Genomic DNA, 22,681 nt, shown 5'->3' on the forward strand with positions numbered 1-22,681 from the left:
TGTGCTGTTGTGACCTATACTGAATGAAGCCGATCCTTATCTGCATATCGATTTGACTCGCTAAAACTGCAGAGGGTGAAACGCTGACCAAACCAAGATTCTTTTATATGAAAAGGTTTACGGTTAGAAATTATCATAAATAATTTTAGCTTGTAAGCGAATGGTATAGCTTGGACACTAAGAGACACTGATAGACAGACAGTTGTACCCTGTCGAAAAAAAAATTTTCAGATTCCTCTTCAGCGAATAAATTACTTTATTTTATTTTAATTTCTATGTCATATATTTTTCAGAGCATATAAGCGATTTAGCTTAAATTTTTAAACATCATTTGCCATTATTGAATACAGATGAAGTTTGTGTTCCACCTATACACACTAACAAATTAAAAACCGTATAATACAAAATAAGGAGTTACGTTCGCAAAATTCAAAATTGGCAGCAACAAAATTTTTGTATTGTTTAAATTTGGTATGTTTTTATTAAAGTTAAAAATTAACCAAAAGTTATTATGCATATGCCTTTAAAAAATGCATAACGTTCATATTTTCAAAACTAAAAGCTGGTATTTAGTTAAAAAAGTTGCTTCATATAATAATTAAACAGGTTAATCTTTATAGAAATTTAAAAATGTTAAAAAGTAAGGAGATCTGATATGGGTCTATTCATATCAAGTTTGAAATGCATTTGGTGGCATTTATAGCTTAAGCCAGTATGCTTCAACATTTTTTCTCATTTTGGTGGCTCCTTATCAAAAAATCGTGTAAGAACGAGGTTTTTATCGTGTTAAAAGGGGGATGGGAGCAAATTTGTAACCGTGTAAGACCGCGTTCGTGCTAAAAGAGTCCGAGTTAAGCGAGGGCCAGGTGTACATATATATATGTAGGTATGTAGGTATCCCCATCTAATATTTTTTAACAAGGTTACAAAGTAAATAAAATATATTTAGGAGTAGGCAAAATAATAGCAGGTGGTGTCGAACAAAATGATGGCTCTATCTATTCTAGTTTCTGAGATTTAGATGTACATATATTCAGAGCGGCAAATCCATATCATCTCGGCTGTTGACGCTGATCAAGAATATATATGTAAGAGGAGATGCCTCCTTCTGCCTGCCTTTCCTACTGGCACCCTATGTGTAGAGGATATAAAAATGGGTAATTATACAATATTACTATAATAATAAAATACTCTCGCTACATGCATGGAAAATATGAAAGGCTTCGTCGCCACATATCGCTTCAATTTCTATATTCTACATAGCCTTCGTACTTTATATATAATGGTTTTTGAACCCTTTATTTTCTTCATTGCTCATTTTATTTTGTAGAAATAATCAATCATTTAAAAAAGATGAATGCGAGTCGACTTTTTTTTGTTGTTCTTATGATTTGCTGGATGGGGCATTTCCAAAAGGTTTGTGCATTCTAAGGAATACAAATAAAAAAAATTACTTTTGAAACAAAATATTTGAAACGAGTAAAAGAAAAGTAAAAGTGGTGCCATTTTATATAATTGTGAGTGGGTGGAAACCTGACAGTTGAATTTCATCGTCCCTTTGTAACTTATCTTGTTAGCTACCAAGTTGTAGACCCATCCCATCCAAGCACCACCAACTCAACCCTAATTGTTCATGGCATAGTCCACGTTGTCCATACTGCTATCATCTGCAGTAGTAGTCCATTTTTTTTGGTTCTTCTTTTGCTTTTTTCCATGTCTCAATTTTGGGCAAGACGCATTTCCTTCTGCGGGAATAACAGGGGAGACGGGTAGTAGCAGTGGCGCTTAGCGATGGCCACGCTTCATTTAGTGAATTTTTTGGGGAAATGAGAGACAGAGGCAAGCAGGAAGAAACAGGAAAACACACAGAAATCCTGCGCAAATATAATTTAATTGAGGAGGGAGAATCGATTGTATGGCATGGCCAGGACCACAGCCGCGACCATAGAGAGGAAAAGGGTGGGGTAGGGTGGGATAAGGAGGTGCCGGATGTACAAAAGCCTTGCTTGTATAATGGGTGACGTGGTTCCGTTCATTGCTAATATGCGCAATGGACTGTCTCTCTCTTTCTCTATGCCTCTCTCTGTTTTCCCCTTTTCTAAAGGTGTTTGCTTGTTTATTTGGCAATGCGTACAGCAATTTCAAATTTAAGTTTACAAAAACAATGAAAATCAACAGAAAGTGGGAAAGGATATTAAAAAGATAAAATCTGTCTTTTCGAGTGCCATAGTTTTGAGATTAGGGTTTGAGCTTGCAGAATGTAATATTAAATCTATTATTATTTTTAAGCAAACGCTTATATATTATTGTAATTATAAAAGGCAAACAAAATATTTATTTAAAAAATTCTTATTTTAGTTTTTACAAATTTTTTTTTACTTAGTGCTGTTCTTATCCAGTATCCCAGCCGACCTTATAAAGTATATAGGTACATATTCTTGTTCTGCATTAACCGGGGCATACACATGTTCATCTGTCTGTCTATTAATATTGACAGCCAGATCTCGGAACTGTTAGACGTTGATCAACTTTTCATCCTCCGGAGTTCAAAAGAATGGGAGATCTTTTCCGGTATTTTAAACAAATGTAGAGTTTAAGTTTATTTTAGATAACAATCCGCTTTCCTACTGCTCGTAACATAAGTCTTACATTCTTATTAAAAGTTGATGGCCGTATGTTTCATTCGAGTATAACTGCTGGTAGTTTTTTCAATAGTTTTATTTTTTGGTATCTGAAAAAGAAATATAAATATTCATACAAATTTATGCCTAAAGAAAATACATTTATGTAACAGACAGAAGTAGGAATATATAAAGTTTTTAGTTGATCTGTCTGTCTGTATGAGCTCAGAGACTATAAGAGATTTTTTCGACAGCACTTATAATGCTTGTGCGCGTATCAAGTTTTTGGCACACCCACTTCCATCAACGCCAATAAAACAAGTAAGACTGTGAGATACCCGCTACCCATTTTGAATAAAAGCAAAATATTCCGGTATTATTTTTAAAATATACCAAAAATACTACAAAGCTACTAAAAATATACAAAACTGTATATTTGTCATATCGATATAGTACCACATTCAAAACATACCATAGACGGCACAATATACCAGATTGTCAGCCAAAGCAACTCAGACCCCTAGTAAGTAGGCGTTCTTGCCCATACAAAAGTATTTCTTTAATAACTTCCACAATTTGTATCTGATCGCAATCAAATTTCCAGGAATCATAAATACTTTAGTTATTATTGTATACACCGAAATTCGCAGCTCTAGCTTTACGCTTCTTATTAGATTTTTTTGATTTGCGGGGGTTTGATTTGCAAACATAACAAATGCTGTCAAAAAAAAATTATAGCTCTATCTCTTATAGTCTCTGAGATCTAGGTGTTCATGCGGACGGACAGACAGACGGACATGGCTAGATCGTCTCGACTATTGATGCTGATCAAGAATATATATACTTTATAGGGTCGGAGATGCCTTCTTCTACCTGTTATATACATTTCCTGCCGGCACAAAGTTATTATACGCCAGAATCGCGATTACAGTATATTTATATAGAATACGTAATAAACATTTATATAAGAACTGCAATACAGTTTGTTTTACCATTCGAGATCTCAAACTTGAATTAGATAAAAACTGATTGTTACTTATTCTTGCTTTAGGCCTCGGCCTCTTGCTGCTGTTCTCAATATTATTTTACAGTTATTTTTTTGTGGTAGGTTACTTGAAATAATAATATAAATTACAAAGTGAAACCCTTCATTCTATTAAATGGATTGCAGCGCCACTTATATACCCTGCACTTTGTATAACCCTTTCACGCACTTTTTCCATTTTTTCATTACACACACGCATACACTGGGCACTGGAACTGGGATACATAATGTTAATTACATAGCTTGAAAACGTTTACGCGGTCGCGTTGAGCATTGTACCATAAAAACGCTGACAACGGCTGCGTCCGCTGTGCGTCGGTCGTTTCGTATCGCCCGATTAACTCTTTCCTTATATCTGTCTCCTCACTCTCTTTACCTATGCGCTTCCCCCATCCCATTTATCCCTTGTGTCTGACAACCGTCACCGGTGTGTGCGAATGTTTGCTTGTTGCTGCACGAGCACTTGCGATGGCAACAAAAGTTGCAGCAGGCTCCCTCATGACCGCAGCCTTACTTTAACTCATACCTCATACCCCTAACCAATCGAAATGACTCAAACGCATATTGAACTGGAAGTCATAGTGCAACTAATACTACGAGTATATTATACAAGAATAACTATATCGTGTATTGATATATATGGTTGTAGATTCTTCTTTCGTATGTGCACCTACTTAGCGGCACAAAAGCCATAAAACCCACTTTCTTTACAGGTACAGACAATAAAAAGTATCAACAAAGTTAGTGCGTCATTATTGTCTTTTAAGTAGACGGTCTAACACTATCAATAAAAAAACTTTAAGAAATATTTGCTACAATAATAAACGAAATTCTTTATCACAATCAATTAATAAATAAAATAAAAACTTTAAAAATTACAATAATAAAAACAAGTAAGAAAGCTACAGTCGAGTGTGCTCGACTGTGAGATTCCCGCTACCCATTTTTAATAATTGCTGTATCATTTTCAAAATATACCGAATATACTGCAAAAATACTAAAAACCTACCAAATGGTATATTTGGTATATCGGTATAGTACACCATTCAAAATATACCATAGACGGCACAATGTGCCAGATTGTCGGTCAAAGCAACTCAGACCCCTAGTAAGTAGGCGTTTTTGCCCATACAAAACTATTTCTTTAATAACTTCGACAATTTCTATCTGATCGCAGTCATAACTACTATGGTTATTATTATATACATCAATTCGCAGCTGTATCTTTAAAATTACGCTTGTTATTCGATTTTTTTGATTTGCGGGGGCGGAAGTGGGCGTGCTTAAAATTTGAAACAAACTTGATCTGCGTGCAAACATAACAAATGCTGTCAAAAAAAATTATAGCTCTCTTATAGTCTCTGAGATCTAAGTGTGCATATGGACAGACGGACAGACACACAGACGGACAGACAGACATGGCTATATCATCTCGGCTGTTGACGTTGATCAAGAATATATATACTTTATAGGGTCGGAGATGCCTCCTTCTACCTGTTTCATACATTTCCTGCCGGCACAAAGTTATAATACCCTTCTACCCTATGGGTAGCGGGTATAAAAACAAAACTTCAAATTGAACAATCCTTCACATTTTATATAATGCTTGTACTGTTTGTAACTGTTGACAAGTCTAAGATGAAAGAATATGTTAATAAAATGGTCATGTGATTGTGTATAATCAAAATAACATGTAGTAACATATGTATCTCATATTGGCCTTCAAAGCGACATGCGATTTCATTGACCAATAAATGTTTTGTTTGAAAACCAATATCTAAATACTTTAATTTTTAAATGTTTTTTCCTCTTGTTTTGTCAATGGTGGCTGTAGGCTGCGATGACTTTAATTGCACTCCCGCTCGAAATTTGTATATGAAGTGATTTATACATACATTTAACATATACATATATAGGAGGAAGAAACTTTTAATTATTTTATATCAGTAAATATAAAATTTCCTTTATGATTTATTAAAAATATTGTTAGGGTTATTTTTTGTTATTACCTTGAAAGCATTCGCAGTCTTTACTAATATTTATATCAACACCTCTGATATTCAAACTTGAGTTCAATACAAAAGAACAGACAAAAATATTCCCACCGTTATACGTTTGCAGAAAGAAATTAAAAGTTTTGGATAGCTTACTATTAAATTTAAGAGAGCTTAAACTTGTCTTATTGAAGAGATGTATAAAAGAGCAGCCAAGAGAGTGTGATGGTACTTTTCAATAGCGACATCTACCGGCGATGAATGGTAGTGTGCACTCTGCTGGACATTTGAATTTCCATGGCGTTTAATTGTTCATTCTGGTTGCGTAATTAGTTGTAAAATTCAATTTTGGATTGCAAGAAGATTTTGAGGTATAATAATAAAAGTAATACTAATTAAAGTAACCGTAAAAAGTGGATGTTATTTATTTCAATAAATAGACACATCTTACCACATTACAAAAAACATGTAGGAAAGATTTTTTTTGAAATCAGAGCCCATAATTGTTGCGATTTGCCGCCTTTTAATTGTTTTTATTCACACATTCCTGTGGCACTGGTTGGCAATGGAAATGGGATTGGCCATTTTGGCATTTAAACAAACACATTATGTTTTTTTTCCATGAAACGGAGCACTGAATAAGGTTATGCCCACGTTGACGGCACTTGACCACAAAGTCAAGTTAATTAACATGCGGCCAGAAGCGATTTTTAGCTTTGAGCCCGGACACACTGAGTACAATTCCTGTTCCCATTCCAATTGATGTAACCATTCCCAATAGCAGTAAGCACTGCAGAAACATAAAAAACGCCGAAAAAATATATGTCGAGAGTGTGAGTTATATGTATGAGCTACCTCTTAACTGGCTTGCGCCTGTTGCTTCTGCCTAAGGCTCAAATGGCAAAAAAAAGTGTACATAAAAAGCGATACCAATTTTTTACTGCCTTCATTTTTTCAACATTGCCCTAATTTATATTTTTATTTTTTAAAGCATTAATGGGGAGCTTGTGCTGGATGTATTTTTTTATTTTTAAAAATGAAAGCAACCCATAAGCGATTAGCTCTCGATTTTTTATAAGTAAATTAATCGTGTTTTTACCCTGTGCATCTAAGCAATTGTCAGTGTGAAACAATTTGAGTTTAAATATTTACCTACGCAGCCTAAAAGTATACCTTTAAAATTGTTCAACATGTCCGATCCACTTCAGTATATTGTTGTAATATTTGTTAGTTTTTTAACAATGTCGTAAATTTGTTTTTTTTTTTTTGCATTTGCTCACATATTTGCCTAATATACATAAGTATCGAAATTAATCATCTTATACTGCGCGGACAGGAAAGCAATCACATACATATCCAAAGAGCACATGCTCTCTCTCTCCATCTCTTTATTAGATTATCGTATGAGGGTTATTATGTACATATGTACATGCGCTGAGAGAAAAGAAATTTTATGTAAGGTACTGATATTGATGCTACTCTACGTAAAGTTATGAATCTTAATTTCAAATGATGTTTGCTAGCTTTACTTATATCTTCCAAAGCAATTAAGACCAGACATCTTCAACCGTTTTTGCAATATAAAATTAGTATTGAAATCTTTTTAATGAAATATTTGTTTCTTAATATGAGTAGTTTAAAATTCTCAAAAGAAAGTCCTACGTATCCATTATGGAAAGGACACAGCGTCAAGAAACTTAAGATTTCGAAGTGTTTGTTGGCATCCACTCTCTACACCATAGCCAAGAAAGCTGCTCAACGGATTGTGCCACAGGCAACTGTAGTTGTACGAATCTAGTAGATCCCAAGACATCGAAAGCAATGAGATTACAGTAGTATATCCCTGAGATTCCCTGACAGCTAAATCGATGTGATGATGTGCAATTCAAAAAACATTAACTTTACTAAGAAAGACTGCAATCTAATTTTGCATTACATTGCTTGGCATTTTAGCTGGTCATTGTTTGTCCGCTAGTGTCTGCAGTCTTTTGCCAAAACTGTATCCACAATATGCGACTTCTGTGTCCAACCATTTAACACCGGTATAGCTACAAACCTCTATAAGGTTCCCACAAGTCAATTTTTTTTTAATTTTTACACTGAAGATTGGTCATTTTAATTAATTCATTTTTTGATGTTTGAAACTAATTTAATTACATTTAATTTAGCTCGACTTCCGCAGGTTCGCTTAACTGCATACTTATAGTTCTGGAATAAAAAATCGTCTTTAATTCCATCTTTCAAAATCATCTAAAATTCTGAGCTCGTCATTTAATTGATTTCCATTTAGTGGGTGGAGCTTAACAATCACTCTACTCGTCTTCTCTCAGCGGCTTCTGTGTCAAGCATCATTGGCACTTTTTGCAGAAACATTTAATTGTTTCAGCCTCGAATGCATTGTTTTGTTATTGAATGGCTACCTTTTTATACCCGCTACCCATAGGGTAGAAGGGTATTATAACTTTGTGCCGGCAGGAAATGTATGTAACAGGTAGAAGGAGGCATCTCCGACCCTATAAAGTATATATATTCTTGATCAGCGTCAACAGCCTAACGATATAGCCATGTCCGTCTGTCCGTCCGTCCGTATGAAACACTGGATCTCAGAGACTATAAGAGATAGAGCTATAATTTTTTTTCGACAGCATTTGTTATGTTTGCACGCAGATCAAGTTTGTTTCAAATTTTTTGCCACGCCCACTTCCGCTCCCCGCAAATCAAAAAAATCGAATAACAAGCGTAAAATTGTGGAAGTTATTAAAGAAATACTTTTGTATTGGCAAAAACGCCTACTTACTAGGGGTCTGAGTTGCCTTGGCCGACAATCTGGCACATTGTGCCGTCTATGGTATATTTTGAATGGTGTACTATATCATTTGGTATATTTTTAGCATTTTTTAGTATTTTCAGTATATTTTGAAAATGATACAGCAATATTTTGCCTTTATTTAAAGTGGGTAGCGGGTATCTCACAGTCGAGCACACTCGACTGTAACTTTCTTACTTTTTTATTCTCAGTGTTGAACGACTAGCAATTGTCGTTCTAGCTTATGGGCTTGCTATTTCCTTATTTATCTTGCTTAAAAAGAAACTTTTTTATATTTTTGACGTTTACGTACATTACCATCAAGTGGCTTAGCGATACCAAGCACGGGCTTGTGGACGCGCGGACAAAACAAAATAAATTTGTGAACAGCATGCATTAATCGAAAACCGCGAATAAATATTAAAAGACGCTTGACAGCTAATTAAATACACTAGTAATTCTATATTAATAGGGAAGCAAAATATGTTAGGAGTATAAGAAGATAAAAAACAATTAAATACTCGATAAATATGGGCATCGATTTTTAATTTTCATAATATTGTCAAAAAACATGCGGTCGCGAACGTACGCAAAATTGAAGTCGACTTTGGCTTAAGCTAGAAGAATGCAAAAATCTGCGAATTGAGACGGAATATTCTAAAGCAATAACTTTACTTTTAAAATAGCTTCATGTAGCTTTTTATCAAGCCAAGAAAATATCTCAATTTATTTCTTTTTAATTTAATTAAGTTCCTGTCGCGAACGTACTTTTTAGATTAATAACTTTATATTTCTTAAAAACAAACGGATTTAACTCAATTTAATGTGTCTAATAACATTTAAAGCAAAAAAATAAATTTTTATTAAATATGAAATATGTACTGAAATTTATTAATAACAAGAAAAATATGGAATAAGTAATACGTAATAACTAACAAGTAATAAGTAACTGCAAACGACATATTTTTTTTCAAAAATCCATGCGACGCAAGTAAAAATCGACATTTACTTATAGGTAAGGTCGCGAACGTACGCTACTTTGACAATCAATATAAAAATATTGGTTGGAGTAACCCCAACGATTTTTTATATTTAAAATATGTATACCAAAATAACTTAACACGCGAAGTTTCATTCACCTGCTTGCACTTGATGCGAAGCAATAACAATAAAATGATATTTTCGGTCGCGAACGTACATACGATTTGAACATACATAGATAATAAGCAAAATAAAAATTATGAGTTAATTGAACATTTTTTCGCTCACTTTGCATTTTTTATCTTATTATTGGATTGCTATTAGAAAAAATGCAAACATATCTTATGTTTTTCTTGTTAAATAATTAAACAAAAAAAAAGCATATAAAAGTGAAAAAATTACATTTTTTCAGTTTTCAGGAAAATTTTTTTATAAAAACAACTAAGATATGCTATGGATCAATTACATTATGAAAATTTGGATATTTCTTTATGACATTATACAAAAAAATATGATGAATGTGAAGATTTTTTTTTCGGTCGTGGTTTACCATTTGCCGGAAATGCCCATGTGCTATTAATGAGATTTTAAGCAGAGGAATAGATTTACTGGAGTAAACTATGATACGTTATTGAGATTATTATTATTCACACACAGAATACGGATGGGATTATGGCAAGCAAAGTTAGTAGTTCTAGTAGTTCTTCCTAGTGATCCTGACCGGAACCACAAAACTAATTTGACTTAACAGCTCCACCATTAATTAGTTTCTGTATGAAAACAGCACCTTGCATAGTTCTACTGTCAGAAAGAGAAGGAAAGTTTAGTAATAAAAGTCTACTGTGATAAGCTGGTAATCTTATATTAGCATTCCAATTTAAACTACGAAGAGGAAATATCAAAAATTGTTTTTGCACCGACTCAATCCTCATAGATCCGTAATCAAGGATAGGACGAACCAGTGAGACGTACAAAGTTTTAGTGATGTAGGGATCGTTGAATCCTTTCGACATAACATATTTACTCTGCACCAAGATTCTAAACGATTAAGGTCACATTGCTCGCAAGACTATCACTGAATGTCAGGCAATTCTCTATAACAGAAGGAATATCATTTATGAACAAAGAGGACCCAAATGACTACCCTGGAGCACACCAGAAGTAACTTCGACACATTTAGATGCAAAGCCATTAAAATAAACATTCTTTATTTTGTTGGAAAGGTATGAGGAGTTCCACTCAATTAGGAAACCCTAAGAGATTAAGTTTATACAGTATGTTAAGAGGTGATCATTTACTGAGTCAAAAGCCTTACTAAAATCGGTGTAAATGACATCCGTTTTGCATTTTATTTTCGTATCCTTTAATTACAATAGAGGAGAACTCCAATAAGTTAGTAGATGTGGACCTAGATTTCACAATCCCCATGTTGGTAAGGTGAAATTATAGACTTACACAAATGGTGCAGTTAAGAAGTTATAATTTTTTTTAAATGCTTTCGGAATCGCAAACAATTTAGATATACAGCGATAATTTTGATTTTTAGATCCCATTTTTTAGGATAGGTATAATATATGATTTTTTCCAGATATTTGGAAAAGAGCATGAGTTAACGGATAATTCAAACAATTTAAGAAGCGATATACGGATAATACCAGCGCAATACCCTAGCACACAACTAGGCACTCCATCCGGGCCTGCCGAAAAAAACGGGTTTTATAATCAATTATAATCAATCAATGACCAACAATACAATTAGATGAATTTACCTCATAAGGATAAGAGAAGGAATTTTGAAAACTTGAAACAGAACATGTCGTTTGGAAAAAGTACGCAAATAAATCGGCAATACCAGGACCGTTAAATACTGTCATATTCTCCAAAGACAATAACATAAATGCTGTCGATGACGCGGATCTACGCTTCGAGTTAACGAAGTCATAAAATCGTTTGGAAAAGAGATTTTGGAGAAATTAGATCTACTAAGCCTTTTTTGAGTTTTCTAAAACCTCATATCAATATATATGTTTCGTCTGATGAATTTGTATACCCGCTACTCATAAGGTAAAAGGGTATTATATGTGCCGGCAGCAAATGTATGTAACAGGCATAAGGAGGCATCTTCGGCCCTTTAAAGTATATATATTCTTGATCAGCGCCAACAGCCGAGACGATCTAGCCATGTCCATCCGTCCGTCTCTCTGCCTAGATCTCAGAGACTATAAGAGATAGAGCTATAATTTTTTCGACAGCATTTGTTACGTTTGCACGTAGATCAAGTATGTTTCAAAATTTGCCAAGCCCACTTACGCCCCACAAATTAACAAAACTCGAATAACAAGCATAATTTTAAAGATAGAGTCGCGAATTTTTATATGTACATTAATAACTATAGTCTTTGGGATTTCTGAAAATTGTATTTTATAAGCTATTTAAGAAATTCTTTTGCCGAGTCATTCAAATTGCGTTGATTACATGTATTTTCTGTTTCCACAAAATATTCTCTACGTGATTAAATATATTATATTTCTTAATTTCCCCAAATTAATTCTATGGAGTCTATATAGTCTTGATCGTAAACGAAGTTTTTGGATGTCACTTTTATGGTTGAGTGTTGTTGGTGTAGAACTTGTTTTCAGTACATCAGAGAATCAAATTTACGAACATTTTATAGAAAATATCCCTTAAATTAGAACTTTTGAATGGAACTAGTTTACAAGGGTAGGTAATGTTTTTCGCTTCTAATTTTGCATTTTCTGCATAATTTTGAAGGCAGCGATCGAATTAACGTAGCCTTCCTCCAAACGCCCGCATTCCACCCCTGAAAGTAAAACACAGCCGTAGCCGCCATTTTTTAAATTAGGCAACCCACCACTTCATAAAGTTTCTTATCAATAAAATAAATTTTCCACCCATAAGGTAAAAGGGTATTATAACTTTGTTCCTGCAAAAATTGTATGTAACGGGCAGAAGGAGTCATTATCGTCCCCATAAAGTATATATATATTCTTCATCAGCGTCAACAGACGGGTCGATATAAGCATGTCTGTCTGTCTGTCCGTCTTTCCCTATGAACACCTAGATCTCGGAGACTATAAAAGATAGAGGTATATTTGTTTTCGACAGCACATGTTATTTTTGCACGCAGATCAAGCTTGTTTCAAATTCCGCCCTGCAAAACAAAATAAGAGAGCTGCAGTGGAGTGTGTTCGACTGTGAGATACCCGTTACCTATTTTGAATAAAAGCAAAAAAAGGCGGTCTTATTCTTAAACGATATCTGAAAAATACTAAAATATATCAAAGGTTATAATTGGTAATTGATATAGTCCTACATTCAAAGTATATCATTAAGTACACAATATACCAGATTGTCAGCCAAAGCTACTAAGACCCGTACTAAGTAGACTTTTATTCCCATACAAAAGAATTTCTTAAATACAATATAATAACTTATACAATATAATTTTCAGGGATCATAAAGATTATAGTTATTATTGTATGCACTAAAATTTGCGACTCTAGCTTAAAAACTAGGGTTGCTATATGATTTTTGTCAAAAAATTAAACAAACTTGATCTACGTGCAAATATAACAATCGCTGACAATAACAAGTAAGAAAGCTACAGTCGAGTGTACTCGACTGTGAGATACCCGCTACCCATTTTGAATAAAAGAAATATATTTTGGTATTTTTCTCAAAATATACCGAATATACCGACAAAATACTAAACATATACCAAATAATATATTTGGTATATCGAATAGTACCGCATTTAAAATATACCATATACGGCACAATATACCAGATTGTCTGCCAAAGCAAGTAAGACCCCTAGTAAAAAGGCGTTTTTGCCCATACAAAAGTATTTCTTTAATAACTTCCACAATTTTTATCTGATCGCAACCAAATTTTCAGGAATTATAACTACTATAGCAATTATTGTATATACCAAAATTCGCAACTCTAACTTCAAATTACGCTTGTTATCTTTAGATTTGCGGGGGCTGAAGTGGGCGTGTCAAGTTCGAAACAAACTTGATCTGCGTGCAAACATAACAAATGCTGTCGAAAAGAAATTATAGCTCTATCTCTTATAGTCTCTGAGATCCAGTGTTTCATACGGACAGACACACAAACGGACAGACGGACATGGCTAGATCGTCTCGGCTGTTGACGCTGATCAAGAATATATATACTTTATAGGGTCGGAGATGCCTCCTTCTACCTGTTACATACATTTCCTGCCGGCACAAAGTTATAATACCCTTCTACCCTATGGGTAGCGGGTATAAAAAGTAAGAAATCAACAGTCGAGTGGGATTGACTGTAAGATACTCGCTACCCATTTTGAGTAAAAGAAAAATAATGGTAAAATATACCAACATAATACGCTACGAAAATCAAAATTATACCAAATTATATATTTGGTGTGTTGATCAAAATATACCATAGAGAGCAAAATATACCAGTTTGTCAGCCAAAGCAACTAAGACCCCTAGTAAGTAGGCGTTTTTGCTCATACAAAAGTATTTCTTTAAAAATTTCTAATATTTTTATCTGATTGCAACCAAATTTTCAGGAATCACAAAGACTATAGTTATTATTGTATATACCACAATTCCAGCTTTAAAATTACGGTGCCTTCTAACATAACAAGTGCTGTCGAAAAAATTATTTTTCTGTCTCTTATAGTCTGTGAAATCTAGGTGTTTATTCGGACAGACGGACATGACTATATCGTCTCGGCTTGACGTTCATCAAGAATGTGTTACCACCACAGAAATTCATATTTTTATGTTAACATCTTACAAATGCTGCAACATATGACTAAGGTCATATGAGAAAGGTTGCTTTAGGGACAGTGTAACCGTTTATATACTCTATGGTATAGTAATTTAATTTCTTTGAAAGTAATTTTACATATATTTCTATATATTTTTCTGATCCTTATACTAATCATAAATATTTTGTAGGTCAAAAAGGCTATCGGATATCAGAATCGAGTCTTTCAAGTATTGTTAAGCATGTCATTTTCTGTTAGGAGACAACGACTGTTCCTCAACGACTGTAATGTAATATTTCTTAAATAATGGCATTTTTTCCAAAAACTCAACAATGATTCTAAACTTAATTGCTTGTGAATAATATAATGGAAGTATGGAAGTTATAAGTTATGCATGTCTTCTGACTATGTACTATGTACTATGTACTATGTACTATGTACTATGTACTATGTACTATGTACTATGTACTATGTACTATGTACTATGTACTATGTACTATGTACTATGTACTATGTACTATGTACTATGTACTATGTACTATGTACTATGTACTATGTACTATGTACTATGTACTATGTACTATGTACTATGTACTATGTACTATGTACTATGTACTATGTACTATGTACTATGTACTATGTACTATGTACTATGTACTATGTACTATGTACTATGTACTATGTACTATGTACTATGTACTATGTACTATGTACTATGTACTATGTACTATGTACTATGTACTATGTACTATGTACTATGTACTATGTACTATGTACTATGTACTATGTACTATGTACTATGTACTATGTACTATGTACTATGTACTATGTACTATGTACTATGTACTATGTACTATGTACTATGTACTATGTACTATGTACTATGTACTATGTACTATGTACTATGTACTATGTACTATGTACTATGTACTATGTACTATGTACTATGTACTATGTACTATGTACTATGTACTATGTACTATGTACTATGTACTATGTACTATGTACTATGTACTATGTACTATGTACTATGTACTATGTACTCAATGTTCTTGGAATGATATTTTTCTTTGATATTTTTCTTCATATTGATCTATTTTGATGGGGTTGAGAATCAATTTAATCAATGATATTTTTCTTCATATTGATCTGTTTTGATGGGGTTGAGAATCATTCCACTTCTCTTACATTTTAAAGCACATAAGGAAGCTATGAATGTGGGCGTTGCAAAAATCGACAGTAAAATTGATCTGAGTGCAACAATAACAAGTGTCGTCAATCTATTATAGTCTATCTCTTATAATCGCTGAGACTATATCAACTCCGCTGTTGACGCTGATTAAGAGTACTCTTCTATATTGTGTATGAGTGTCTATGATTTGGATTCACATACAAAACAAGTAAGAAAACTAAGGTCGATTGTGAAATACCCGTTAGACTTACGCTTGTTATTCGATTTTGGCGATTTTCGGGGGCGGAAGTGGGCGTGGCACAAATTTAAAACCAACTTGATCTGCCTGCAAACATAACAAGTGCTATCGAGAAAAATTTTGTTTTATCTCTTATAGTTTCGACAGCATTAGGTATGTTTGCACGCATATCAATTAAAGAAATACTTTTGTATGGGCAAAAACGCCTACTTACTCGTTGTTTTGGCTGATAGTCTGGTATATTGTGGCGTCTGTGGTATATTTTAAATGTGGTACTAAATCGGTATACTAAATATACCATTTGCAATGTTTTAGTATTTTTATAGAATTTTCGGTATATTTTGAGAATAATACCACAATACTTTGCTTTTATTCACAATGGGTAGTGGGAATCTCACAGTCGAGCACACTCGAATGTAGCTTCTTACTTGTTATATTTAAAGCCACGATTTTAGGTACATATAATAATAGCAATAGTCTTTGTGATTCATGAATTTTATATGGACAAGAACGCCTACTTACGTAGTTGCTTTAGCTGATAATCTGGTATATATTGCACTCTGTAGTACCATATCAATATACCAAAAATACCATTTGACACAGTTTTAAAGTATTTATTTAAGAATAATACCGCAATATTTGTATTTTATTCAAAGTGGATAGCGAGTATCTCACAGTCCAGAATCCTCGACTGCAGTTTTCTTACTTGTTTTGATTGTCGATAGCAAACTTATTCTGCGTGCAATAGCAAGTGCTGCCGAAAAAATAAAGCTCTACCTCTTATAGTCTCTGAGATCTAACTGTTTATACGGATACGTCTATTTCATACATTTACTGAATACATAAAGCTATAATTCCCTTTTACGCATCTAAGGCTAGCGGGTATAGAAATTAAATTTATGCAAACTGGCACTAAAAAAACTTTTATCAAATTTAAATAAGCCCATGGACATTTGAAAAGGGGTTGGTAAGTATATTTTGACTCAAAACCAGCTAAATATAAAGCAAAAATTAGAGAAAAATTATGTTTCTGCAGCCGGCTGTAAATTTATTTTTCAATCCATATAAGGAATTTCAATGAAAAACTTGACTGTCGAAAAACTTGTTTATTTTCCCAGTGGTCAAACTGTAAACTTGTTTTTTTTTATAAAACCAGTTGGTCACTCCAAGTTGCTAAAATATTTGTCGCATAAACCTTTTGGAAACGTCGTGCTAACCTCAGCAAGCATAAGAAAGTGATGACCGTTGGTCAACTGCTAGCATTTTCAGATCATCCCTTTTCATAGTGACCTCGGAGATTATTTCCTCAAGATTTTTTTCTTAACGTACCCAAGAAATAAGGCAAAACCGGAACTCAAATTAACCCCACTTCAGAATCCGTTATTATTTATTTTGTTTCACCACGCAACTTCTTTTTATAAACTAAAAGAACCTATATTAGGCCTTTTTCACCATACAAAATTAATTCGTAAATATCTTCTACAATTTTTATAGTATCGCCAAAAATCGAATTATCACGCCCACGCGTGATATAAATTTTAAAGAAACTTGAGCTGCGTGCAAAGATAAGTGATGTCGAAAATATATAAATAGTCTCTGAGATCTAAGTATTTGTACGGCTAGCGGGTATAGGGAACCTCTTAGTTGTAAATGAAATTGAAATCAATTTAAACAAGTATGAAAGCTACCAGATACCAGCTACCCATTTTGAATAAAATCAAAACAGTGCGGTATTCATTTTAAAATATATCAAATTAATGCACCACAAAAATATTAAAAATATACCAAAGCCAATATGTGGTATGTAAAAATATACCACTGAGTACTAAACGTACCAAATTGTCAGACAAAGCAGCTAAGACCCTATAAGGCATTTTTCGCCATACAAAATTAATTCGTAAATAATTTCTATAATAACGTCTCGGTTCTTAACGCTGATCAAGAATATATATATTTTTTCTGGCCGGAGATGACTCCTTTTGCCTGTTACATACACACGTTCTCGATTTTCCCGCGCGCAACAATATCTAGTGTTGCAAAATAAGTATTAAACGAAATACATATATAGAATATTTTTTGAATTCCCAATAATTTTCAAACTAATTTATTTTTAAAATCTTATATTTGAGGAAAATCTTATAATTTATATTTAATGAGATCTGAGCTTTTTCTTTTTATCAAACTTTTCCTGATGTCTCTTCGCCCTATGCGAAGCTTGAAATAATTGGCGCTCGTTGTATTAATTACAATTATATTGATATATTGATAAGATAGTAAACATTTAAATTATTGAAGATACAGTTGAATAGGGCTTCAAAGAATTGTAATTAGATTTATTGCTGTTAACAGTTTCATAAAATCTTAAAATGGCGGTTTATTCTACAAAATATTACATAATTAAAAACTTGAAGTTGACAAAAGAAAATTATTGAATTCTAATTAAAGGAAAATTGGAAATCCTACCAACAAGTATTTCTTTCTTATGAATTCCAATGATTTAGTGCAAATGATTTAGTGACGTGGTAGCTTCCTCGTTTCCATGGTGCATTTCTTTTGAAGAAGTATCCGTCCAACAGGAGGTTGTCTTAGCAATCACATTTTCGCGCAAAAACAGAAATGTTTTCGGTTTTTTATTTATACAAAAGATGCACACCCTGCGCACACGCTTAGAAGCAACTTTCCCCATACGTACACACCCACTCACAACATAGCATATAGCAACCATCTGCAGAGTGCCGAGAACATCCCTTACTACGCCATAACACCATAACATCTCACATGCCATACCTCCTCCATCCTTTTTTTGGTAAATATTTTTGAGCAACTTTTCTTCAAGAGCGGAAAACGGCTAAAGTTTTTTCTCTCGATGTTTTTGGCTTTACTTTTCATCCCATTTATATACTTATAAGCATCTTAAATTGCTATGCATTTGGCTATGTGTATATGTTGATGTATATAAGCTGAAATGCTTATGTGTTATTTTTTTAATAGGACACAACCCACTCAAAACGGACCAAGTGTGGGTCGAGACGTTAGCATCCTTGAAAAAGGAAAATAGAATGAGTGGCATTGGGTACGAAATTGGAAATGGAATGTGAGTGGCGAGTCGGTAACTTATTAGCGGATGTGTACCCCGTGTCCGGATGAGGGCTATGACTACTCCACTATACTAGTAGCTGTCATTTTTGGTTTTAAATGTGGAAAAGAAAGGGAAAATGGAATAGATGGGAACTTGAAAGGAGAGGAATAAATAAAAAGAGTTAAGTAAAGAAAATGCTAAGATGTGACAATCTTATTTTCTCAATTTTAAAAATGAAAGCGTCATTTTAAATTTCACAAGAAGTTATCTATATTACATTACATATGTATGTACATACATACATATGTATTCAAACATATAATCATTAGTTATCCCTTTTGCCCTTTGGATTAATAACACGAATAACCTTACTTCTATATTAACCCCTAGTTACACTCCTTTAAACTGATTGAACTTATCATACATGAATTTTTTATGTTTTATATTCCAAATTTATGTCATTATATATTCATTATCGTATATTTTGCTAGTTTAAAGCCAAGCAAACAATTTAATTTAAGATTGTCTCAAAATATTCTCTCTGTCTGAAGTCAAAATGGAGACACCAACAAACGCAAATGATTTTTATCGTTGTTATTTAAAAATGTTAGTAATGGAAAAAAAGAATATCGAAAGTAATTTTAAAACTAGAGTTTTTACTTTGTATGCACTCTGTTGTAATTAGAGTCTAAAAGAGTGTAATTTGTTAATCTAACAATAAGATTTTAGCAGTCCTGAAGGACTTTCAAGAGAAATAAAATATTTTTAGCATTAATAACCGATTGCCTTTAGGATCGGGTAAAGAACAGTGCACCATAAAATCAAATTCTAAAATAAGGTCTTACATTATACAAATTGTTTCTGAGCCCTTTAAAATAAATAAATTAAAATGAAATAAGTCAAAATAATTTCTCCTGATTAAAATTACATTATTATACATTTTCGGAACTATTTGACAATCTTCCGCAACCTTTGCGACAAATTTAATTATATTGTAAAAAAAAATACCGCGACAACTCCGCGACTATACGATATTAGAACTTTGTGTTGGCAGTAAATAGGCAAAAGTAGGCATCTCCGACCACATAAAGTATATACATATATACAGATATTTAAAATATACCATAAATAAAAAAATATACCAGATTGTCAGCCAAAGCTACTAAGTCCCTTAGTAAGTATGTGTTTTCCCCATAGAAAAGTTGTTCTTATCTGATCCAAACCAAACTTTAGAAATCATATTTATTATAGTTTTCATTTTATCCATTTTTAAAAAAAAGCTTGTTATTCGATTTTTTTTTTAATTTTCAGGTTGGAAGTGGGCGTGGCAAAAATTCAAAACAAACTTCATCTTCATACAAAAATAACAAGAGCTGTCGAAAAAAATTATAGCTCTATCTCTTATAATCTCTGCGTTGTTCATATGGACGAAGAGACAGACAGAACAAGTAAGAAAACTACAGTCGTGTGCTCGACCCGCTATCCATTTTGAGTTAAATTAAAATATTGCGGTATTATTCTCAAAATTTACCAAAACAATATACCACAAAATATTAAAAAATAGTATAGTAAAAATATAAATCGCATAATTTATAAATCGCATTCAAAAAAGAGAAACAAAACGACCGGGTCTCGAACTCGCACACCACAATTACTATAGTAATACTATACAATATACTATATACTATACTGCACAATACCAGCAGAGCCATCGCAGTCTTTTTAAAGTCGCTATTTAATTCTAAACATCTAGCAATTGTTGTCGTGTTCATCTTCGTTGCAAAACTACACTGCATACACATACCAATATAGGTGAACATGTAGATACATAGACGCATTACATACAAACGAAAGCATAGCAGGCGTTACAAAGTTATAATACCCTTCTACCCTATGGGTAGCGGGTATAAAAATAGACGGACCGACGGTCAGGGCTATATCGGCACAAAGTTATGATAGCGGGTTGCGGTTCGAAAAAGTTCTGATATAAAGATTTTGGTCTCAGTACTAAGATTTTTGGAAAACACATATTAATTTCAATAATTTGATATAAGACCAAGCTCCAATTAATAAGGAAAGGAAGGAAAAATCTTGTAGTTTTAAGACGAAAATCTTATTATTGATCAAGAAAATATTACACCAAATTTTTTTTATCGTTTTTTTTTTTTATATTTATTATTATTATTTTACTATATGTAAATGTTGTCATATGGTCTTAGTTTTAACCATTAGTGCTTAAAGTAAGAACACACTTTTTAAGGCGAATATTTTTGAGTTTAGAAACTTTTTTTAATCTAAATGTTTTTAAGTGGTTCTTGCTTTGAGTGTGCCTAAGCCACATAAAATATTTCCAATCAACACAAAATTCGTCGTTCGTATTTTATGGATTGTAATTCTTATATCCATACAATTATTGTTTGGCAACAAAATTAGTTAAATATGCAGAATAACCCATCACCAGCGTCATTCAAAAAGTGTTCGCTTTTCATTTATTGTGTGTATATCACATTATATGATAACTTCATGTTTAGTATATTGGGTATTTGGGTAATACATATTTTTAAATAAAAAATATTTTGAAAATCGAGATTAAAACTAAGTAATATTATAACTTAGGTCTAAAAATGCGTAATGAATCGTTGGCCTCTCTCTCTCTCTCTCTTATTATTTATTGCCATAAGGTTAAAGATACAGACTTGTATGAAATAAAAAAATGAGAAATAGTTAAAAATATATCAAATTCATTTATGTGCACAATAAATATAATTAGTCTTAATCGTAAAATTCACCCATACTACTCGTATTAAATGTTCTTAAATTAATACAATCCTTGAAGCCAACTGTACTTTTTCACAAAAAAGGCGCTGCTTCGACACCTCCACCTCCACGACAATTGAATACGGGTTGTGCCTTTACAGCTAGTCGAGTGAGTGCATGTAAACGCCTTATTCTCTCGTTCAGTTACTCACGGAATGGCTCTAGAGTGCCGCCACTTCAACTCATACATTGGGAGTGTTTCTCCAACGACAAAAATACGTACCAGAAGTATGGTTGCCATCCCGCCATCTCGACATTACCCAACAACAAGAACAACAACAGCAAACAACTTCAAGGATTTTCTTTTTATATACAATTCACAGATATACATATATATAAATATATATATGTATATATATTTGAAGAAAAATATATGTACGCATGTAAAAGCGGAGAAAAACTGGAAAAATAGTTACGCAGTTGAAAGGAATTGCAAATTCGAGTGTGTAAAGGAAGCTAAAAAGAAAATATGTGCAAAGGGAACTTGCCGCAGCAAAAAATGTTTTGTGTGGCAAGCACGAAAAAGGTTTGAGCCCTGAATATAGGAAGGCTAAAGACTGCTTTTGGGGCGGAGCCACGTCAAGCCAATCCCAGACTGAATCTGGGCGAAACAGGTCAGAGGCCAAGGCAGAATGCTATTGCCGCAGAATCAGCTATAGCGGACAGACACACTGCACATTAGCGTAGTGAGCGTTACATTTTAGTTTTCAAATCATAAATGTAATAAGTCAGCGAGGCTCATGAATTTTCGTACTAACTTAAGTTAATTCTGTAACCTCTTCTGCAACCGACGGCTTGATTTTATTATTTAATACAATTTTACCTAAATACGTCACCTTCAATGTTAGGCCGTTATAGTGGCAAGTCGTATTTATTTCACGCAGTGAAATTTGCAGCCGAAATGTATGCTTTAATATTTTGCTGCCTATAAAAAGGTTTTTGCTACAGCACGTAACAGTACTTTTTGTTTTCAAGTGGGGTAATTTTAAACAAAATCCTTTTTATAGCAAGGAGCTTTCAAGGTACAACAAACAAGTTGAGTGTATATTTACAGATCCAGATCCAAATAGTTCAATTGAATTTTTTTGAATATTCCGCAAAAAAAAATATTGGGCTCTTTTA

General features: G+C 33.2%; 1 long non-coding RNA gene across 2 annotated transcripts; it reads left to right on the forward strand.

The window, feature by feature from the left end:
• Window positions 1–13,984: 13,984 nt before the first annotated feature.
• Window positions 13,985–14,620, forward strand: LOC132794950 (uncharacterized). Of its 2 annotated transcripts, none has more exons than XR_009633390.1 (2): window positions 13,985–14,360; window positions 14,424–14,620. It is a non-coding gene; the product is annotated as an uncharacterized LOC132794950 (long non-coding RNA). The 2 variants fall into 2 exon arrangements; XR_009633391.1 differs by having other exon boundaries at window positions 13,985–14,335.
• The last annotated feature ends 8,061 nt before the right edge of the window (window positions 14,621–22,681 follow it).

Source organism: Drosophila nasuta, chromosome 4, assembly GCF_023558535.2.
Source record: "Drosophila nasuta strain 15112-1781.00 chromosome 4, ASM2355853v1, whole genome shotgun sequence".
NCBI lineage: Eukaryota > Metazoa > Arthropoda > Insecta > Diptera > Drosophilidae > Drosophila > Drosophila nasuta.